This window comes from Vanessa tameamea, chromosome 3 (genome assembly GCF_037043105.1).
Source record: "Vanessa tameamea isolate UH-Manoa-2023 chromosome 3, ilVanTame1 primary haplotype, whole genome shotgun sequence".
In the NCBI taxonomy this organism is placed as follows: Eukaryota; Metazoa; Arthropoda; class Insecta; order Lepidoptera; family Nymphalidae; genus Vanessa; species Vanessa tameamea.
Window position 1 is genome coordinate 9560708 of NC_087311.1, and position 22380 is coordinate 9583087.

The window sequence follows — 22380 nt, forward strand, 5'->3', positions numbered from 1 at the left end:
TATTATTCTAGGTTAAAGCAAATTCAACGCTGTATGCTAATATTAAGGAAAGTATTCCGTTATCTGGATAATGTATGAGAACACGCGACGCGATAAACACTAGCAAACAGTCTGTTTGATCGAAAGAATTTCCAACTCTGAGTGATTGTTTCTGTTATGCTTTGATTGATATAAACAAATCACAATCGTATTATATCGATAAAACGACGGTTGTTATGTGAAATAAAGATATATATAAATCATTTTTATTATAGACTCATTAAATAGGTCATCTATTGATTTGATTTCAAATTTATTGGTTAACAAATGAAAAACTCTCATTTTTCTTAATTTCCAATAGTTAATAATATTGCTTAGAATATAAATGGTCCCTAAAATATAATCGATTTTATTAGGCTTTAAATGATCGCCTAGTAAGTTAGGTTTTAGTTAAAAGGGGCCCCTTTTCTCAAAAAGATGAAAAATAGAAAGTCGTAACATACATCTTAACATCATTAGAATTTCATCAAATCCCCACAAAAATTACTAACCGTGTTTCTCCTTTAAATTATTTGGTATTAAAATAATTATTATAAGTTTGCACTTTTAAGCTGTATTAACTTTCTTTCAATCCTACAAGATTTTGGTAACCTTTTTTTTTCTATCTAGTCTGTACTGAAATAACGAATAATATACATATGTTTTATTAATAACTGAAAAATGAGTCAACCGATACTGAAAAATAAAAGTCAACCTGAAAACTATAACTGTCATTCACTAACAAATTTATCTTTCAATAAACCAGGGTAAGACGTTAAAAAGAAGAATGTCAAGTGACAATACATTCACACAACCGTCGAAGCCTTCATAAAAATTCAGTCCCGCGTTTTACGTTAAGGCGGGCGGCAGTGCACGGTGTGAGCCCGCGACGGGCGGTGTGCGCCAGCCGGTATTACGTGTGTGTTGTGAGTCTTACACAGCTGATACTGACGTGTATGTTGTTGTGTTACACTTTGTTTATATGTGATAGGTAAGTTTATTTAATTTGTGTGAGTAAATCTCAACTTGGCTTAAATTGAACTGCATAAACTCTTGTGTGCTTAATGCTCGAATGTTTTGAAGGATCGCTTTGATTTCGTGTGTAGCATTTTATTTTAGGTTAAAAATATATTTGAATAAAATTTTACCTAAAATTTATTTCTTAAGCGTTCATTTTTCGTTTTGTTAATTATATCGTTTATTTTCGGTTGCTGATGAAATACCGCCAGATATACACATTGAAAATATTTTTCCCATTTCATGATAGATAGGTATTACAAAATATAAATATAGTTATTTATTTCGTTAATATGAGTTTCAACGTAAATAAAATATGAAGATTATATTGCAAATCTCTGATTACACTTTTTGTGAATATGTATATTAATTATTGAAATATAAATCGAATTGTAATCGCACACCAATTACGAGTATATTATTACTGGTTACATACTCATTCAAATGGATGAAAATGTTGAATAGCGACGAGCATTTTTTTTTAATTCTAAAAAAAATAATATGTAAACGAAACAAAGATATTTTTCTCGTCTTAATTAAGACTATAGACCACCAACAAGAATTCACAACTCGTTTACGACTGAACGATGCCTGTTTTAAATGAAAAAATAAACGATACAGGTCATTGACATCGACATCGACATTAACGTATCATAATCGTCATCATTCACTCATAATCATTCATTCACTTGAGCTCGTTAAGTTCTCGGTTCAATAATAAACACAATGTCGCCTGATTATTGTTAATCGGCTTAACATTTCGATGTTTTTGTTTTTATTAATATGTTGAAGTGTTGACAATTATTTATATACTAATTTATAAAATCATTGTAAGTAAATAATATTAGTACAAAGATGTACTTATTATATTTTTTCTGTACCAAAGTTTGCTACTAAGTATTCGTTTTATTGCTAACTCGCAGTGCTCGCGGCTTTGCCCTTGTGGAAATCAGTGTATCAGGTTGTGACTGTAAGATTATCATTACTACCTATTTACATAAAATGCAGCCTATCTTACTTCTGAATAAATTAATTAGATTAGATATTAGACAACATCACATACATTACTCTGATCCCAATGTAAGTAGCTAAAGCACTTGTGTTATGGAATATCAGAAGTAACGACGGTACCACAAACACCCAGACCCAAGACAACATAGAAAACTAATGATTTTTTTCTACATCGACTCTGCCGGGAATCGAACCCGGGACCTCGGAGTGGCATACCCATGGAAACCGGTTTACACACTACTCGACCACGGAGGTCGTCGTGTATGATGAATAGCTCTCTAATAGTGAAATATGATTTGAATTATGATTTAAATTTCTAATAAAGAAATTAATAACACTGATTCATTTGAGTCAGAAATTATCGATGCAAACAAAAATAAAATTGCATAAAATAATTGTTATAAAAATGAAAGACTAATTTCATTTAACAGGTTGTTTCAGATCTAAGATATTTATGTGATATATTTTTGAGTATCCATAAATACAAGATATATTAATTATAAGAAATTTTTAGTACAAAAAAACATTATTTTTCGAAAGTTTGTTGAAGGGCTCTTCTTTTCTTTAAAAAACTTTCTACACAGCAGGTTACTGAGACTTATCTCACTCAAGTAAGCACAAACACGATGTTTTTTTCACTATCACGCACGAGAACATGATTCAGTGATGCTGGCAAGTATTTGAACCCCACAATCTTCATATAAGATTCGCATGTTTTATCCACTGTGTCATCTCGGCTCTCTCAGCAAGTGAGTTATTCATAGATTCGATTCCAGGTCAGGTAGATGAAAATAATTAATGGTAATATATATTTTATTTTTAACATTAATAACATAATTCGAAAAAGTATTAACCCGTCATCTTATCTCTGAGTTTAGTAATTTTATTTTTGAGTAGTCAAAATAGAATTAGTTTATTGATGTTATAAAGGTCACTGACCTGCTTATAAATTAATATCGAGCCAATTCTGGTTTGAGTGTGAATGTTAAAAATAAAAAGTAATTACTTTATATTAAAATAGTAAGCAAAACATTTGAGACATAAAATGAAAGATTTGTTTTGGAATATATTAATGTTTAAGAAAATGGACGTCTATGTATATAAAATGGATTAGTTTTACAATACTTTTCTGCCTTTGTCTTTTCGTATTTTTAGTGGAGTTTTATAATATATGAAAACTACGATATCAAAAATAATGTGCTACTACAGTTCACAGCTATGTATTCCTTGAATGTTCTAATTAAATTATTTTTGCTCATTGCGTTTAAGCGATATAAAAATGTATATTACGTATTGACTTTCGATTAAATGTGCTTAAAACAAATGTTTTTAAAATTTGTAATTTGTCACGTTATTGTCACACACATAAAGGTTTACAGATTAATCTATATGAACTTGGCACACCAAGGTTGCGACTTTACATATCAAATCAAATCTCAATATTCTTTATTTAAAGTTTTTTACAAGAAGTTGTAAATCGTCATTTTACAATGTTAATTTGAATATTAATGGGTTGTAAACAGTGATATCTATTTATTTATTTAGGATTACCAACATGACAAACAGTAATATTTCAAGTATACATAATAGGCTTAGGGGCCATCAAAGGTGTGTAGTGTCTCTTTTGCATGTCGGGGTTGTCATACTTATAGGCAACCCCAATGTAACATTACACATTATAATGGAAAATATTAAATACATTTATGTGGATTACAATAAAAAAAGGAAAATAAAATTAATAATTATAACAAAAATTAAATCATCACTTCGTTTATTCACTAGATTCGTGACCTGTTTTTTTTACAAAAGTTTCCGTACTTACTTTTTAAGATAATGTTTAACGCATGGGTTAGGTTGTTTCAAAACTCGTTAACAATAAAACAACAAAATCGCACAAGTGCAAACCAATTGGTCGTGTGATATGCGATGTTAATAAACATGTACATGAATCATGCGCGCGCGTCGCTTTTTGATTTACGTCCTCACAGTTTTAACTCGCGCGTTCATTTGCAAGTATCATTCATTTACAAGCTAAATCTGTTAAATGAGTATGAGTAATGTTAATTAATTTATTTACTGTTCTTTGTACTGTTATATATAACGTTTGTCCATTACTATCAGTCACGTCAACATGGTCCGGTTAGTGAACGATGAAGTGAATGAAAAATGAATGAATGGAATTATTACATAGTTGGCAATTTTGACGACAAATTGATGCAATGTTCATTGCATTTATCATCTGTTACGGAGGTTTTGTTAAATTTCATAGAGTTTTCTATTCAATGTGTTATCTTTATTAATAAAATGTAAGTTATTTGCTTTGATGTAAGAAATCGTACTTCCAATTTTTTTCCAATTACTTGGTGGTAGGGCTTTGTGCAAGCCCGTCTGGGTAGGTACCACCCACTCATCAGATATTCTACCGCTAAATAACAGTACTCTGTATTGTTGTGTTTCGGTTAGAAGAGTGAGTGAGCCAGGGTAATCACAGGAACAAGGGACATAACATCTTAGTTCCCAAGGTTGGTGGCGCATAGGTGATGTAAGGAATGGTTAATATTTCTTACAGCGCCTTTGTCTATGGCCGGTAGTGACCACTTACCATCAGGTAGCCCATATGCTCGTCCGCCATCCAATGACATAAAAAAATAAATGTAGATAATAACATTTTTGGAAATTTTTAAGTTTACCGTCTACATTTTTAATTTACGTTTCGTGAATTATTAGTTTCTATAGGTGATGGTAGCTACTAACACATAAATTAAATAAAAACACAAGTATAAGTAGGTACTTAAGCTACAATGTTTGTTTTACATACAAACCCATTACGAAACGATCCGTATATTTCAGAGCTATCTAAAAGGCTTCAGAGATAGGTATAAAATGACATAGACGTTTATTCATTAAAATGTCGCAAACCTAATTAAGCAAAAGTCACAAGCGAACAGCGAACCGATGTAACGTTTAATTACAAGCGTCGTACTTATAAATAATGTCACAATTAATTTAATCCATCGCCACATTATTTTTCTTCAACATAGTTAAGTAGACGGGAAAATAGGAAACCTAGAGGAAAGTTCTCACCAGCCTCCCACTCATAGACATTGAAACTGTAAATGTGAACTCCTTACATCGAACAACCTTGAAAATTCAAATTTTATATCCTTTGTGTCTGTAGTTACACTGGCTGATTCACATTTCAAAGGGGTACACAACAGTACTAAATATTGCTGTTTAGCTGTAGAATATGTGACGACAGCCTCGTTGGCCCAGTGGATAGATACAAGGCTGCAGATCCCAATAGAAAGTTATTGAGTTTTGTAATAAAATATATAACAACGCGAAGGTTTGAAGTTGGAAGTGTGCCTCGGATAGCACGTAAAGTCGTTGGTCCTGCGCCTGAACGCTTTCTGGTCGTGTCGAATTGGTCGTCCAATCGGATAATGAGAGTAAGGGTACTCTATTCCCTTACTCTCATTACCCTGTGTGTGCTCATACACTTGTGCACTATAAGATATCATCGGAAAATCATCACCATCATCATGTGATGAGTGAAAGGTATTCATCAAGGACATGCACAAAGTCACTACGTCAATGAATTATTTTCCAAGATCAGCTAAAAATTTTACTGTGCAGCACTGTATCTATTTATTTTCAATCTTGGTTATTTCTTACAACGTTATAATCCACCTCGTATTCTCTTTTTTCGGGACAGTATATTATGGTAATAAATTCCCCGGGACACCGTTCTGGGATTAATTTAGCTCCAAAACAGTTCAGTTATTTGCTTTATTATTTACTCTGCTGTTACATCGATTGGTATATATTAATGTTTGTTATCAATGGTTTTAATTAAGTATCGTATTCTTGTTAGTATATTACTCATTGCTACATTATATAACTGTGCCTTAAAAAATGAATAACACTCAAAAGTATTCTAATAGAGAATAGCAAGCATTGCATCACTACGATAAATTCGTCAATCAATACGAATGTGCCGTAAACTAAATTAAAAACAAAAAACCTGCGAGGTTTATATGAATTTAAAAATATTATTTTACTTTTTCATTTGTCACTTTCGAACGATATGAAATGAGCTTATTTAATGTCATTGCAAAACATATTTATATTTTTGCTCGGATTTAAAATAAACTAGTGATATTTGTAGCGATGTCTTCACATCCGGCCCAAATCGATGCCAAACTTTCAAACGACTATTGCGAGGATAGTTTTAATATTAAACAAATAATTAAAAAAAAAAAAAAACATATTTTCAACTTCATTGCCATTGATATTTATAAATTTTACTGACATTTGTTCTGTTTTTCTTTTTATTTTATATAATATAAATAATATAAATAAGTGGACTAGCCATTGGACTACCTGATGGTAAGTGTCCATTGGTGCTGTAATATATTAGGCATACTTTATATGACGCCACCATTCTTGGAAACTAAGATTATATATACCGTATGCCTGTTCTTACTTCTTACATAACAATCCTAAGCATAGCTGTTAGGTAGAGTCACGAGTGAGTGGTAGAAGTAGAAGCTGAAGAAGCAATTTAGACACTATTGTAATTTAAATGTGAAAAAGTATTGTCTTTTTTTAACGTAGTCCAATTTATCTAGGCCTTTAGCTATGGATGGTAGAACAAAAACAGGCCTATAATTTTTAACCTCGTTAAAGTCTCCGCCTTTATTAATTGGTTGGTTAAATTATTAATTGCTTCAAAAGGTTTTCGAAAGACTCTTAGCCAGCAGAAATTTTAGCAGAGATTGACGAACTGACAAATTACTGGGGCAAGAGCGATTAGATAACTTTAGAAATTAAAATACTGACGGTATTTTCATATACTCCAGCTATTTGGAAAGTTAAAAGGTCACCAATTATGAGAAACGGATATGTTATTTCGTGTTATGTCGTATATTAAGCCAGAAGAGTTCGGTGTACAAGTGGAAGCTTATGGGAAAAATCTCAAAAAAAATTGGTGGACTGTGTGAGTGATGACGTGAAATGAAAGGAGGGATAAAAATTTTCAAATAAAAAGTAGGAAAATATGAATGCCTTTAGGAAAAAAAATACTTATATTTGTATTTTACTCTAGGATTGCGTGGAAAGTCTGCGTTAGAAGTGAGATTGGTAATAGCTCTATGACATCAGAATGTGAAAACAAGATCAAAAACCTGATATTGTCACAATTACTAGGCACGCTTACGATTGATTTTATACTACTTAAATAGTTTAATTTAGTACATGACAAAATGATAAAATATTACATGACAACAGACTGTGCTGACCCCAAAAAACCAGGATAAGAGCTAATGAATTATAATTTAATGCTGTTAATGAAAAGGTTACAGTGAATACAAAAAAAAATCTCTTTAATATAATTGCGAATAAAAATTCTCATATTAAATGCTATCATAGATAGATCATCAATTTGGGTCATAATTGTATTTGAACACAAGCCAAAATTCAGACGCAAAATCGTACTGCAACGTTGAATGGAGATGAGATGTCGACGGGCGTGCGGCACGACACTTCAGACTTCAATGATTAATATCTGTTTTGACTAATTAATTATTACTAGAGAATATTTTAATAAATGATAATAGACCTTATTTAAAATACACTATTTAAAAAATTAATAATGTTATCCCATTGGTCTGACCTAAATAAAAATTTAAGATACATTGCTTCAAAAGATTAGAAGTCCAGCTGAGCTTAATATACCCATATTGAGCTCAGCTGGACGATATCTTGTTGTTATTACATAAATGATAAAAAAAACTATATTGATTTCTAAGTTAGACACGATGTCTTTGGAAATATAACGTAAACTGTAACGTTGTATGTTATTTAAAATAATTTATTTTTAACATATTGTTTTAATAATATCTTTCACTGTTCCAAATTTCGCACTACTTCGTGCGCATTATATTAAAATTTTAATAGTAATTACAATATTTAACTGGTATAAGTAAATTGAAATACCATGTCATATATCTCATATATGATATACCTCAAGCATTATGAAATGTTTACTACTGTTTTTGTTTAATAATATCACTAATAATTTTTTTTTAGTTGTCATTTGTTTACAATTGTTTAAGGGTTATGTTTTAGGCTGTTATCGATGACAGTGATATAATTGATTAATAATTAATTAATTATATATCAATCATATGATTGACATTTTCTAAGAAAAGTGTTTTACAACAATAAGTGTCATGGGTAATGATGACTGAAGTCATATTTATTAACCATTTAGGTTATAAAGACTCCTATAATCTGTGTATATACAAATCAAAACCCATCACAATAAACGTTTCAATATTCAAATGTTTTTTCTTTAGGATATACAAAAAAACTCTTTCAAAAGTACTGAGAACAAAAAAACATGTACGGTGCTCATCAGAGAATGGGTATTTCTTATGTGCTTCCACGAGATGCGGCTTGCCACTTATTCCACTAATGAACAATGTGATGAAAGAACCGACTGCTCAGATATTCGTCTTTTACTTAAAGTCTCGATATCTATTAATATTTTATTAAATACAAAATTTTTATAGTCTCTATTAGAAGCAAATATTTCATTTAAAACAACAGTGTTTTTATTCAATTTAGAAGTTAAATGATTTTGTTAAAATGTTTTTATTATCACGGTTTTATTTGAGTTGATTAACTATCTCGACCAGTTGCTAGCTCACACGGATGCAGATCATAGGTCTCAGGCTTGATATCTGAATCGGAGCAAAAAAGCAATATTGTTTTATAACTTTTTAGTAAAAGCTTTAAATAATAAAAATTGGAAATTAATTTGTAAAATCATTTGTCCTGCAATAGTTCTGTCTGCAATCGTGTCAAATGTGCATCCGATCGAACTATGAACGTAAAGGAATAGACAGCGACGTGCTTAAATGCAGATTATTCTATAAAAAAAACCCGATTTATTATTATTGTTGAATTATGCTTAATAGATCCTTAGAATAATATATTATACCCTTCCCTACGAATGTGATTTCAATCCAAGAAATAGACCCATGGAATTACTAAAATTATAAGAGTTCAATTAATTTTAGAAACTTCAAAGTTCACTATGCTTATTATGAGAGTGTGGTAACTCTAATAGCTAAAATATATCTGTTTATCCCATGTTTTCTAAGACATAGTATTAAAAATCCTTTCTAGTTATGACAGACGAAGCCGCGGACAACCGACAAAGTGTAATAAATCACTATATTCATGTAGAATACTGTTTGTATGCGATAGTGAGAGATTAAGGGCACATTTGTCATGCAAGCACATGCAACCGATTTTGATGGATCGCGACAAACAGCCGGTAAACCTGTTACAAATATAGATATTTTAACAGTGAGGAGTAATTGAAACATTTTTTTTGGTAAATGCTATATAAGGACTATACTCGTATTATGTACGGGCAGTTGTAAAAAATGTGCAAACTCAAAATTATGTGTTCATTATGTTATTTATTAATTTATACTATACATACCTTTGATGAACCTCGGTTAATTTGATTAAAATGAAAGGAAAATAAAATTTCGGACTTAACTTACACAACAATGTCTCTGATTCAAATTAAATGAAAGACAAAGCTTGAAATAATCATTAAACACATTTTTTTTTAAAAGTGTTACTACATAATATATTTTAAGGTTTTTCAATGACTTCAGATTGAGAATCAATAGAAAACACATAGTCCTTTCCATTTTACACCAAGTTTATCTATAACCTTGTAATAAAAAATTACAATGATAAACGATCTTACTATTTTTTTTTTTTTTATGTATTTTGGTTTCATTATTTCCAACAGAATTTCCATAAGTTAAAAGATGCATTAAAAGAGGTTATAGTAAAAGCACTTTGTTCTTATTTTTAATAACTTTCTGATGATATAATTTAATTATTATCAATACATTTGGAAGAAAAGAATATCTCAACAATTAGATAGGACTACATACATTAAATAAAAAAAGGTTACATGAAAACCTAAATAAAAGTACCCATGTAACAAAATCTCTTATATAATGTTTCCATATTAAATGGGATAGACGTAACGTTGACCAGATTCTGCTTAGTTTCATTTTTTTCGCATTGTAATTTAGATATATTGGGATTGGATTCAATTCCTAAGAATCGTAATTTATTTGGCAAATTAGTGGATGTTTTTGGATAAAAATTCTATACACATTATTATTATGACTGGAACTAATATTTCTAAGAAAATATTTATTTATTTCGGAAAACAATTATGTAATCTTTCTTTCTGTAATAATTTGTCACATAAACGAAGACTAATAATTTTTCAATAGTCAATTGTAGCTAAAATTAATATAATCAGATATTCACAATCGTATTCGACCCCAAAGCCTAATTAGAACGAAGCGAATACGCAAACTGATCAATTAAAAAAAAAAACCTGTCGCGTATTTCAATTGTATTGCAAACATATATTTTGTATAAAGTTCATTGTGACATCAAACAAGTAATAAAACGTGGTTTCCATATAAAACTTAACAAAACTTAAAAAAAATATTTTTAAGCATTTTTCATTAACGTTTTCCCAATAAAGGCCAATAAGTTAGCAACAGCGTAATATCGAATGCAACTGTAATAACACTGATGGATCGGTAACATTTCCAATAATCGTATCTGATGGCTTCTGTGCAAACACAAGATACGTTGTGTTTACGGGACTCGCTAATATAGGATTAATATCGGGACTTGTATTGTTGAATAGTTTATTGACAAAACAATTTCAACATTAGTTGTTTTAAAGTTTGATTTTAGGTACCTATCGTACATTGGTGGGTGCCAAATTGAACGACAATCCATATGAATATACCGATAGATATACAGCTTCAATATTCGCATTAATTTGATGAGTAAGCCTTTGATGTAGGCCCCTTGAAGGCTTTAGATATCTAACAATCATTCAGATATTCTAATACCAATACTTTGTGCTAAAGTTACATTTATCTACTTTTAATATCGAAAATTGTCGAAATAAAATTGTAGAGTGATAATCGAAGGTTCAAGTCACACTGGTGTTCGATGATTTTGGATCAAATCATCTCAATTTAATATTATAAAGAACAACATAAATAAATACAGAATAAAATAACTTAACTTTTATTTTTTTTAATGCAAGTTATTATTGAGTTATTTGGCAAATGTCTCGAAGATGATGAAACTCCACGCAAATCAGAAAATTAGTTACATCGAAGATATCACATATTCGGAGCAAATTCTCGCAAAATAGCATAGTTGATATAAAAGTTTAACAGTTGTAGTTTTCTACAACATTTATCAGGCAATAATTAGTTTGCAAATAATAATTTATTCTGAATATTTTACGTATACGCCAGAAATCACGGCATTAAAAAATAATCTCAGATTAACATTAAAGTATTGAGATATGTATATATTTTTAATTTATACGTAATATTACCCTATAATCCAGACAAATTACTTCTACTTTACCTGACATATGTTATTTTGATATCAATCTTAATTCCACGAAATAATTAGTTTAAATAGTTAGATAAATTATCTACTACGAGTATTTCTTTATCTTCAGCTCTCATTAAATTATTAAATAAAAACGTAAAAAAAAATCCAGATAAGTCAACAAAAGTTATTAAGATATGTTTTGCTATCTTGCCAAGTCAGATATAAATTTTACTTGAGTGTTATTATTATTAATGCGAGATGTTTATTGAAAATCCTCTAATCGTTAATTGTTGTTTGCCATTGACAAATTGTGATATTCATTGTATCTGTAATTTAATTGACTGGCTTTTATTACTAATTGACTCCGCATCTAGAGTATTTTGCTGAACAGTCATTTACAACATTTCACCATACATACTGGTAAAATTTTCCTTTTAACGGTTTCAAAAGTATCAAATATCTATAAAAACCAAGTGAAAATTTTAATTGTCTATTAAGATTTTAATTGTTTGTTTGGTTGATAATATTTTTTCTAGGACATGCGTGACTGAAGAAACTTAGATCCATATAAATACTCAGAAGCACTTAATCAAACTTTTCGATAAGATTCGGAGATTTGTCAATATTTTGACATCCTAAAATCTGACTCATCGGACCCCGAATAAAACACTGAGACGTAAGTGTTGCCTCGCTTTCACTAATGCTTGAATATTCTAAATGAATTCTAAATGCGTTCTGGTGTAACTTCAGCAAACCACATTAAACTTAGCAAGTCTCGAATCTAGTTAACTAGTTAAAGTTTAACTGTTACGTCGTTTGTCATCATATTTAGTTGGTCCACTGACGCTGGGGCTCGTTCATTTTTATTTTAAAATAAAATAAAGACAAATCGCTTCTTCGCGACTTTCAAAGGGAGGTTCGTTTACAATCACAGACAACGACATACTAAAATGTTTCATAATAAGAATAGGCGTACACAAGATAGATGGGTATCCTATCACGGGTTTTCCTACCGAGGTATTTAATGTGTTTTAAAAGTTTGAACGATCGCGTTCATAGAATTGGTAGATAGAAATGAAAAGATATGCGAATTTAACAGAACATTTCAAAATACAACTTACATTTTTATTTGCTTTACTAAACAAAACAACCGAAGGATTAAAAAAAAATGGGTCATAATCAATTTAATCAAAAAATTACAGCCAGTTTTGGCGTTATACTAATAAAAAGTAGGAATATAAGTTCTAACAGTATATCGCAAAAATATTTGACGGCATTTTCACATTTGTACCAAAATAATGATATCCTTTATAGACTTTATTATTTTTTCTCTTCTCGTATTAATATAGAGCTATTGTTTTACATCGATTTAAAATAAAGAAAAAATCTTTGAAATAGATATTATTTCCGCTTTAAATTAAAGTTACATTTTGAATTACTAACGTTGCATTGCCTCTATACATATTTACAAATATCTCATACAGCGTATACACCACGGGTTGCAAGTTGATGTTGTGTCAGCAACTCAAGTAACAACAACAACTGTACAAGGTTTCAACTCAATTAAATTTAATAACACGTTAAAACAAAAGGAAACAAATATTATATTTTATTATTTATAAAAGAGACCCAATAATAATCAGCTTAGGACATATTATTATATAACGAGATTTCTTAATATTCGCTTTTAAGTTTAAATCCAACACTATTAAATTTGGAATTTGATTTATTATATAAGAAATTCAATTATTCTAATCTTTTTACTCATTTAATAGTAGTTATATTACGCGACGACTGAAAATTCATTCAGATACAATGTGAACGCGATTTTTACGCGGAACGCATTGAAAATTTTAGTTATAATTTAAAATATATGCTTTATACGAGCAGACGAGTCTTACAATTCTTTTTGATTTATTAGAAATGTTGTTTAACTTTTTCTTTTTCCTTCTGAGCAAACTTCTCCATACCGTTACTATCGGAGATGCTAAAAACCAATAGATGCTCTGCTTTACAGTTTCAATAAATTAAATAAAAAATATAGTCTTCAATTTTAGATTGAGTTACTTTTAAACATGATATTTTTAAACTTAAAATATAGATGTCAAATCGTATAAAAAATATGCCATTTTAAATGTAGTTATGGTCTTTAAGTGATATATATTTTGCCATCATGTAATTTATTTTTGATCGCATACCTTTTTCACAACCCACTACATATTGTATTTCTTTTTATTTAACAACTTTAATACTCCCAAAAGCTTTTCAATTACAAATATTACAAATTGAACAGTTCATTTCAAATTTCAAAAATCCCATTCATACCTCATCATCCAAATGGCATACAATTTAAACTCGACTAGACGTCAATAGACTAAAAGATTACGCGCTTACCGATAACAGGAGTAAAAAATGTTTCAAATATGTTTTTTGTCGGAATAGCGATGAATGGTGCATTTGATGGAATCCTCGCTAAAGAACGGCCTCGGGCTTCGGTTCCATTACATGATTGAACAACCGCTGGGCTACCGATTATGGAAGCAAAACGCGGTGCAGTTACGATATCGGAATGATAAAGTTATAGTGTTTTATTTATGAGATCGCAGAAGGTTGCATGGTCGTCTTTTATTTGAAAATCTATTTGTTTCGTCTCAAGAATTCCTTTGTTCGATGTTATTTTGTACAAATTTTAAGTACATAGGGGTACAAAAATACTTGGATTGGATTTATTTTGTGCATAATTTGTTAGTAATGTGTTTATTTATTTATTTCTTGTGTTATTGAAATGTATTGACATAACTTCCTTTTAATCAAACACACGGCTGGATGTGAACCTGTAAATAGTCAGTCCGTAAAACGTGAAAATCCGATGAGAACTCGATTTTCGAAAATGTGAAACACTTTATCGTCAGTTATTGGTGTATTCTTGCATCAAATATAACAAATTATTGTGTATTGTAATCTAAACTCGAATGAAACGAAGAAAATTGATAACATACATCGCTATTTTTTTATTTATTTAATGAAATAGTTACACCATCAACTTAACACTAAGAACTTAAAAATTAACAAATAATATAGGTAACATTGAAAGTGTTACGTCTTTAAACGTGTAAACAATATTGAAAACTATACCAGGATTAATATTATACTATTTTCTTTGATACTGTAATGTAATGTACCTAAAATTACTTCGTAATAACCAAAATGTAGGTATAATGAAAATCTAGCGAAGGGCGGGATGAGTCGAGTAAAGTCGTCTGAAGGTTACTAGAACCAAGTTATAATACATAACACTAAAATATTTTTATGACTTTCAATTACCATTTTGATTACGTGGTTCAGTACAATATTAACAAACTTAATCGGCCTTTAATTTATGTGTTGTATAGCAACAAATCATATAATTTTCTATCAACTGAACGGTTCTTCAAATGAACTGTATATATATAATTATGTAAAAGTTGACAATTTTAATTATAAATTCTACTATAAATTAATTTAGCAATTACTAAATTGAATTATAATAAGTAAGAACTACGAGACTTATTACTAAATATGATTGTGATTCTATAATTTATCTCTTAATAATTTTCTCCATTTTTAGAATAACCTATCTTCATCTGCCTGTAATGTATTTTATTGTAAGGAATTTGATTATGTGTCAACCTCCGTCACTACGAATATTGTATTATTAACATGCGTTACAATTTATATTTAGCTGAAATGTGCAGGTTTTACTAAGATGTAAGATATTACAACACTAATGACTTTTTAGTTGACTGCACACCTTGGGAATGAAATGATCGCCTCCAGGCTGCTTCAAATAACTAAAATATAATTATCATTGTACATGGAAAATGGTTAAAAAATAAATAAATATATCCCGCTGAGTTTCTTTCGCCGATTCTTCTCAGGTCCGAGGTGCTAAATTCCGAACCGGTGGTAGATTTTTGACAATCAATAAGCAAGTGTAAACACTTCTATATTGAATAAAGATTTTTGACTTTGACTTTGACTTTCATTGGTCTGATGAATTTCAAGCACTTATTTCTACTAATAAATATTGGATTTGAACCGCAGCGATCTTGTTTAAGACTAACACAAGTAATGTTAACTCGTTACGTCCGCGTTAACTTTAAATAGATATAATATATGCGTGGATTTTTTTTATCAGAATAGTCAATCTTTGTACTGATCTGTAACAATCAATTTTCGTGTATCAAAGCATCATGAAAGCTGTAGTTTTTATGGCTGCTTTAAAAGGAAATAAAATATCAATTTCAATTGTATTTAACTTGTTTACGTTCGTAACTTGTATGCAGTATTCAGTGTTCACTTGTTTGTCACACTGTGTTTGAGTTGGATATTGTTAAAGTGACCATTCATACCTTTTAATCTAGGATAGTCTCATCCTAGATGATTTGATATTTAATTTTCATATCAGTATTTTATATATTTGATAAAGAAATCGTTTTATCATTGATATTTTTTTGTCAGCTTTTGTTTATGGCTGAACTAAGAAGCATCTAAAAATCATTGTTATAGCTTGTTGCAAAAATATTATTTTATTATTTTAATATCACTCCTAAAATTATGTGTATCTTATTAATGTATATTGATTTTTATAAAACAAAATATTTATATATAGAAAGAAAATAAACTCATGCTGCTTTTGATAAATATGTCAACAAACAGGAACTTAGTCTTTGAGTACTGAGTTGTAAAATAAATATTGTATTTCTATAAACCATATTACATAATCGACCTTAGTTTGATCTAGTAGCTAGCTTAACCCCCAGCTGTTTTTGAAGGTTTCCACAGCGTGAAAAAAAGGAGGTAGCTTTTAAGGCCAATTCCAAGGATTTGAGTTTGAATCCAGCGTTAAGACGTAATAGCCCGGAGTTTTAAGATGGAGGCATTGGAATACTCTTGCCTTGCACAGCACTTAAAGTCGTTGGTCTTGCGCCTAACCGCTTCCCAATCGCGTTGGATTGACATCGTATTATGAGAGTGAGGGAATACAGATTGCACCATGTTTGTGCATCCCCGTGGACCTATTCTATAGAACACATTTATTTGTTTTTTTTTGTGTAATAAAATTTACTAATATATTAGTTTAAGATTTTTTCAGTCTAAGCCAGAAATCAGGAAGCTAGCATTGGTACTTCTGTCCTTGGAAAATACTTTGAACTGCGGGTTCTCTGTAGCTCTGTTTTAAACACATTAAGATCTTTATCTAAAAAAATAATTAAGAAACCTTCTAGGACATCTCATCCAAGGCCAAAGACGACTCGACTTTAAAAAAATATCTTGCGCGGTTATCTAGCTGGTAGCTAGTGTGGTAAATAGTAGTCCCGTCTCAGCTTTATGATTTTGGTTAACGTGATAATGTATGATGCGCGGGAGTCGCTTTATTGAATAAAGGTGCCGCTCGCTATGGATCACTTGGGAACGTGGAACGTAATTCAGTTGAAGTCGTTTCGTATTGAACTATTACACATTAATTTATATCGCGGTATAAGATGTTACATATTTATTAATAAATTTGTTTGATCTTTGATGTATGATGATAGTTATAAATCATTTCAAATATGTATTGGCTTTGCTTAAATATATTTTAAGAAATAACAATAATCTTATAAATGAATACCAGTGCACGGTCTTAACTAGTGACTCTAGAAAGGTGAATTTAGGAATATCATATTTTTCTAAATTTCAACTTAAAGTGAAAATAGGGAGGTGTCAAATCGTATTAATTTAACGCATATTTTATATCTCGACGAACAGCTAATAATTAATTTACAATAAATAATACTAAATGACAATTAATTTTGTAAATATAGTCGGAATGATGCAGCTTGACAACAAATCCAATATTGTATGTGAGTTTGTTAAACAATACCTAAATCCATTGATAATTCCGCTTAAACATGACGTTTCATTTCATTTATTTTCTATCTAAATTATAGAGAATTCCAAACCAATAAATTACATTGGCAAATTTGGTACTTGTAACGTAGACATGAATGATTTTAGGCAATTTGTAACAAACATATAATTATTTTTCAATCGACTTCAAAAAGAAGCCTCCTCCTCCCTTTTAATACGTCTGTAATTATTATTTTTTTGTAAATACGAGTTTATTTTTTCATTTTTGGGCAAATTTTAGTGATTCTTTTTACTCCAGGTACAAGCTCGTCTCATCTTTTGTTATTTTTTGTTTTAAATTAAATGTTTACAATTTTACCATTCATTTGTTTTTTAAGAATATCTCAATTATGTAATTTTAAAAGTAAAATATTGTCTCAATATTACATTTACATTTAGTCTAAGATATAAAATCTCTTATTCTAGCGTTCATTCTTAGCTGCTAACTGCACCAGATATTAAAGTACACAGGTGTGCGAAAACATAGTTCCACCCTAAAACTCATATTCTGATTCAAAGGAATTTTTTGTTTATATTCATACTGATTAAATAACTCTACGTAATTACACATTCCTTTATTTTACAGCTGACATCAAATGAATAAAACCAATTTCTTAACACCGATATTAATATATAAATAAGATCAGTTATAGCTCAAATAGGATCTCACCAGTTGTCAGTCACAACACATTAAAATCAATTGTCGCCACTCAGGGATTTATGATTGTTTAAGCACTTGTCGAGCTTGTTATTTATATAGCGTTGGAAAGAGAAAGAAAATGAGGAACATCAAATAGAACATAAATTATAAACTGAAACGCTCTTTGAGAAAAATCATTTTCAAGTATAAAATTGAAGTTATTAAAATTTCATTCTTAGCTTATATCAAACAATATACAACTACTACAATAATACCTATATTTTATTTTTCAAAACAAAAAAAAAAATTAAATTTGAGTCATAAAATTTTATAACATCTTGAAATTCAACTAAAAAAATAAGGACTGGATTATCGTCCGGTTGTTGAGTAGTCTTCAAAGTATTGTATAATATGAAAAATTACGTTGTGCTACATAAGTATTTATGTAATACAAAATACGTATTACATAACGATATTACAATAATAACTCGAGTATTTATTATGTCATATATGTATTTACTGGTCCTATCTATACATATATCTACAATACATCAAGGAGTTATGAATATTACATAGAACATAGCGATACATTCCGAGTAGACGAATACGTTTGACAATCTTTAAAAATAAAATTGTTGGTGGAAATCATGGTGGGAGAGCTTTGTGCAAACGCACCAGGTTAGAGACAATTATCACTCTTCTACCGACAAAAAAATATACTTAATATTATTGTTTTCCCGATTGAAGGGTGAGTGAGCTAGTGTAACCAGAAACATAAGAGATTTTAATTCCCAAGGTTGGTGGCACATTAGTCTTTTAAGGAATGGTTGTATATATACATAATATAGGAGATAGTGACCACTTGCCATCAGTTGCCATTTACTAGTACGCCTACAGATCTTGTATAAAAAATAATGATTAATGTTTATTCTTTGTACATTTGTTTGTCCTCCAATCCAATATAAACGTTTTATATTGACTTATCGTATACCGGATGGGTTTTTTGTGGCATAGGTTTGCGGACGAGCATATGGCCCACTTGATGGTAAGTGGTCACCACCACCCATAAACAATGGCGCTGTAAGATATATTAAGCATTCCTTAAATTACCATTGCGCCACCAACCCTGGGAACTAAGATGTAGTCGTTGATATATTATATAAATTGTACAAGTGTTCGTAGTGATTTTTTGTTTTTTTTTTTTCAATTCAAACATAGTGAACACGTAATCCAGTTTTAAAACTGCTTTGATACAAAATAGAAATGTAAAAATAGACGTTGAGATGTCTGTCTTACAACATCGTACTGACCTATTTCAAGATATGCTAAATCTAGGCCAAAAGTCACTCTAGAAAAAAAAACCACAGTCAATAGAAATATCAATCAACTAAATAATTGACCTAAAATTTAAACAGTGGTAATAAGTTAATCACCAATTGAGTGAGCGATTAGGTTCATGTAACGAAAAAAGGCGTTTGCCCTTTTATTTTTTTTTATCAAGATATAATTTATGAGCAAAGTTCTCGTGAACTATGCCTAAAAATTATGTTATCAATTACTTTTGAAAATTTAATTTCCGACATCAGACAAATATCCTTCCTTGTTCCTTTATCATTTGCTTGTAAATAACCACTTAGATGCGACGATACAGTTGATAACTGTGTATTTAGTCAAAAATAATGGATTCAAATCCAGGAAAAAAACCATTTAGTTTTTTCGAGCTCAATCCGTGATTATAATTAATCTCGTGGTCGCTGCTGAAGAAAAACATCGTGAGAAACCCTACATGTGTCTGTTCAAACTGGGGCATAATTTTTATCCAGTCCGCACAGAAAATGAACTTTAATATTAACTTGTACTTACGGGTAGACGGGTATTTATGGAAGGTGACTTTTAATATGCACTGTCAATAATAGTTTAAACATTATATACTTACGTTTTTATTAAATCATATCGACTAATATCGTACGAGAACTTGTTATTAATGCTTGTTACGTTAATATAGTTTAAATTTAAAGCAGGTCAAATTATTAATATTATATAGTGACACTTATATAATAATATTCTAATATGAGTTTTATGTATATTTACTTAGTAGCCTTTGCATTTAGGCTTTAAAAAGTGCCTTATCATTTATTAGCATATATAAAAGCTATTTATTGTAGTGTTTTTAATTATCGATATTCTACCGCCAAACAACAGTACTTAGAATTGTTGTGTTCCGGTTTGAAAGGTTACTACAGGCACAAGAGACATTTCATCTTAGCTCCCAAGGTTGGTGGCGCATTGGCTACAGTTAATATTTCTTATAGCGCCAATGTCAATGGATGGTGGTGGTCAGTCATCTTTATAAAAAAAACAAAATGGAGACCATTAGGGTCTTATGAGTATTTACATTCAGCAATATCTTTAATGACAGGATTTTTCACTGCTATAGATAAAAAAAAATGATAACTTAGTCATATAAATATGAGTATACTATGTCCGTTTTGCATGAACCAACAGCGCGTATCATTGTTAATACAATACAAACTAGTACAGAAAACAGAACCGTGTAACGGAAAATTATTCTTCAACGAGATTTTTTTTATTTTCAGCTCATAGTTCCTGCGTTGAAAATAAAAAAAATATTTTATTGTAGCTTGTATTGAATAGATATATTTTTAATGATGCCGTATGTGTTTGTTACGAATCCGTTATATACGCTATGGTATGTCACACATATAAGGTTTTATGTATGTTGAGAGAATTTAGTGTACGGTTCACTAACAAGTATAGATCTGTTCACTGATTAAGACGGCAAAAAGATATAAATTAAATGACATTTGTCAATACCGATAATTTAACGTGAGTGTATATCTACATATAACTTTAAATTGGCTCATTCACATCGAAGGGTTTGTAGTGACAGTTCGAAAAGTATAGTATATCGTGAAGGAACGGCAAAAATTGAGTGATCACTCCTTTAAACGGTTTATTTTTTCAAATTATTATTTATTACTTAATAACCACTGGCTAATCAAGGACACAGACTAAGTGTCTATTCATATTTGATATATTTGATCTTAATTTATAGACTTTTTATATTTTTTATTTCTAAACTTACAACTAACACCTTGGTGGTAGGACTTTGTGCAGCCTCGTCTGGGTAGATACCACCCACTGATCAGATATTCTACCGCCAAACAGCAGTACTCAGTATTGTTGTATTCCGATTTAAAGGGTGAGCCAGTATAACTGCAGGGAAATACCGTCTTAGTTCCCAAGGTTGGTGGCGCATTGGCGATGTAAGGAATGTTTAATATTTCTTACAGTGTCATTGTCTATGGGCAGTGGTGACCACTTACCATAACTGGTAAGTGGTCGTCCGCCATCTATATCATAAAAAAAATAACACATATGTAATAACATTTATATTAAACTAATTTTAGTTATAATATTCATAATCAATTTTAATAGGTATTTAAATCTGATATCGTAAATATATCCTCGAAAGTTGTCTATTATATAAATTACATTATTACTAAAGTAGGTTTTAAGTTTTAGTTCAAAACAGTAGTTTTTATTGCTATTCCCTACAAGTACAGACGGTGTCATACGTTCAGTCGGGGCGGGCCGCGATGCGTAAACTTGCAAATGAAACTGGCCTGTCGCTTGCCAGGAATAGTTTGTTGCTAGCAAAAATTATTGTGTAGACTAAGCGTTAGCTAATGAAATTACTAGACGTTTCATGAACAATTAAATAATAGTTATTTAAAATAAAAAGTAATATCTAATGCTTAGTCTACAACGTATTATGTATCCGTAGTATGTAGTATGTATCCGTGTTGTGCATAAATAGAAATTCTTCATTGCAACGATAATTAAAATTGATATTTTTTTTTATTTGCGTAATTTATAAAGAATCGATTTAAGCATACTATATTTATCACCATTATAAATAAAATAATGATTTTTTCCTTATAAAATACCATTTATTCATTTTATACAAGCTATAATTTGAATTGCTTGTACAATATCTTACGTTATTTAAATGCTCAATAATAAAAATCTTTCAGCTTATTTTAAGAATATAATAGCGGTTTAAAAAAAGAACCAATTACGTCATACTATTTCACATGAGCCAAAATGGCCCAGTGGTTAGAATGCGTGCATCTTAACCGGTAATTTCAGGTTCAAATCCAGGCAAGTACCACTGAATTTTCATGTGCTTAATTTGTGTTTATAATTCATCTCGTGCTCGGCGGTGAACATATCGTGAGGATACCAGCATGTGTCTAATTTCA

General features: G+C 30.1%; 1 long non-coding RNA gene across 1 annotated transcript in view; it reads left to right on the forward strand.

Moving 5' to 3' along the window:
• Nucleotides 1-877: 877 nt before the first annotated feature.
• LOC113397221 (uncharacterized) overlaps nucleotides 878-22380 on the forward strand; it is a 61472-nt gene continuing 39969 nt past the window's right edge. Inside the window, exon 1 of the long non-coding RNA XR_003368812.2 lies at nucleotides 878-1009. This is a non-coding gene — a long non-coding RNA (uncharacterized LOC113397221). The remainder of the gene's footprint in view (nucleotides 1010-22380) is intronic.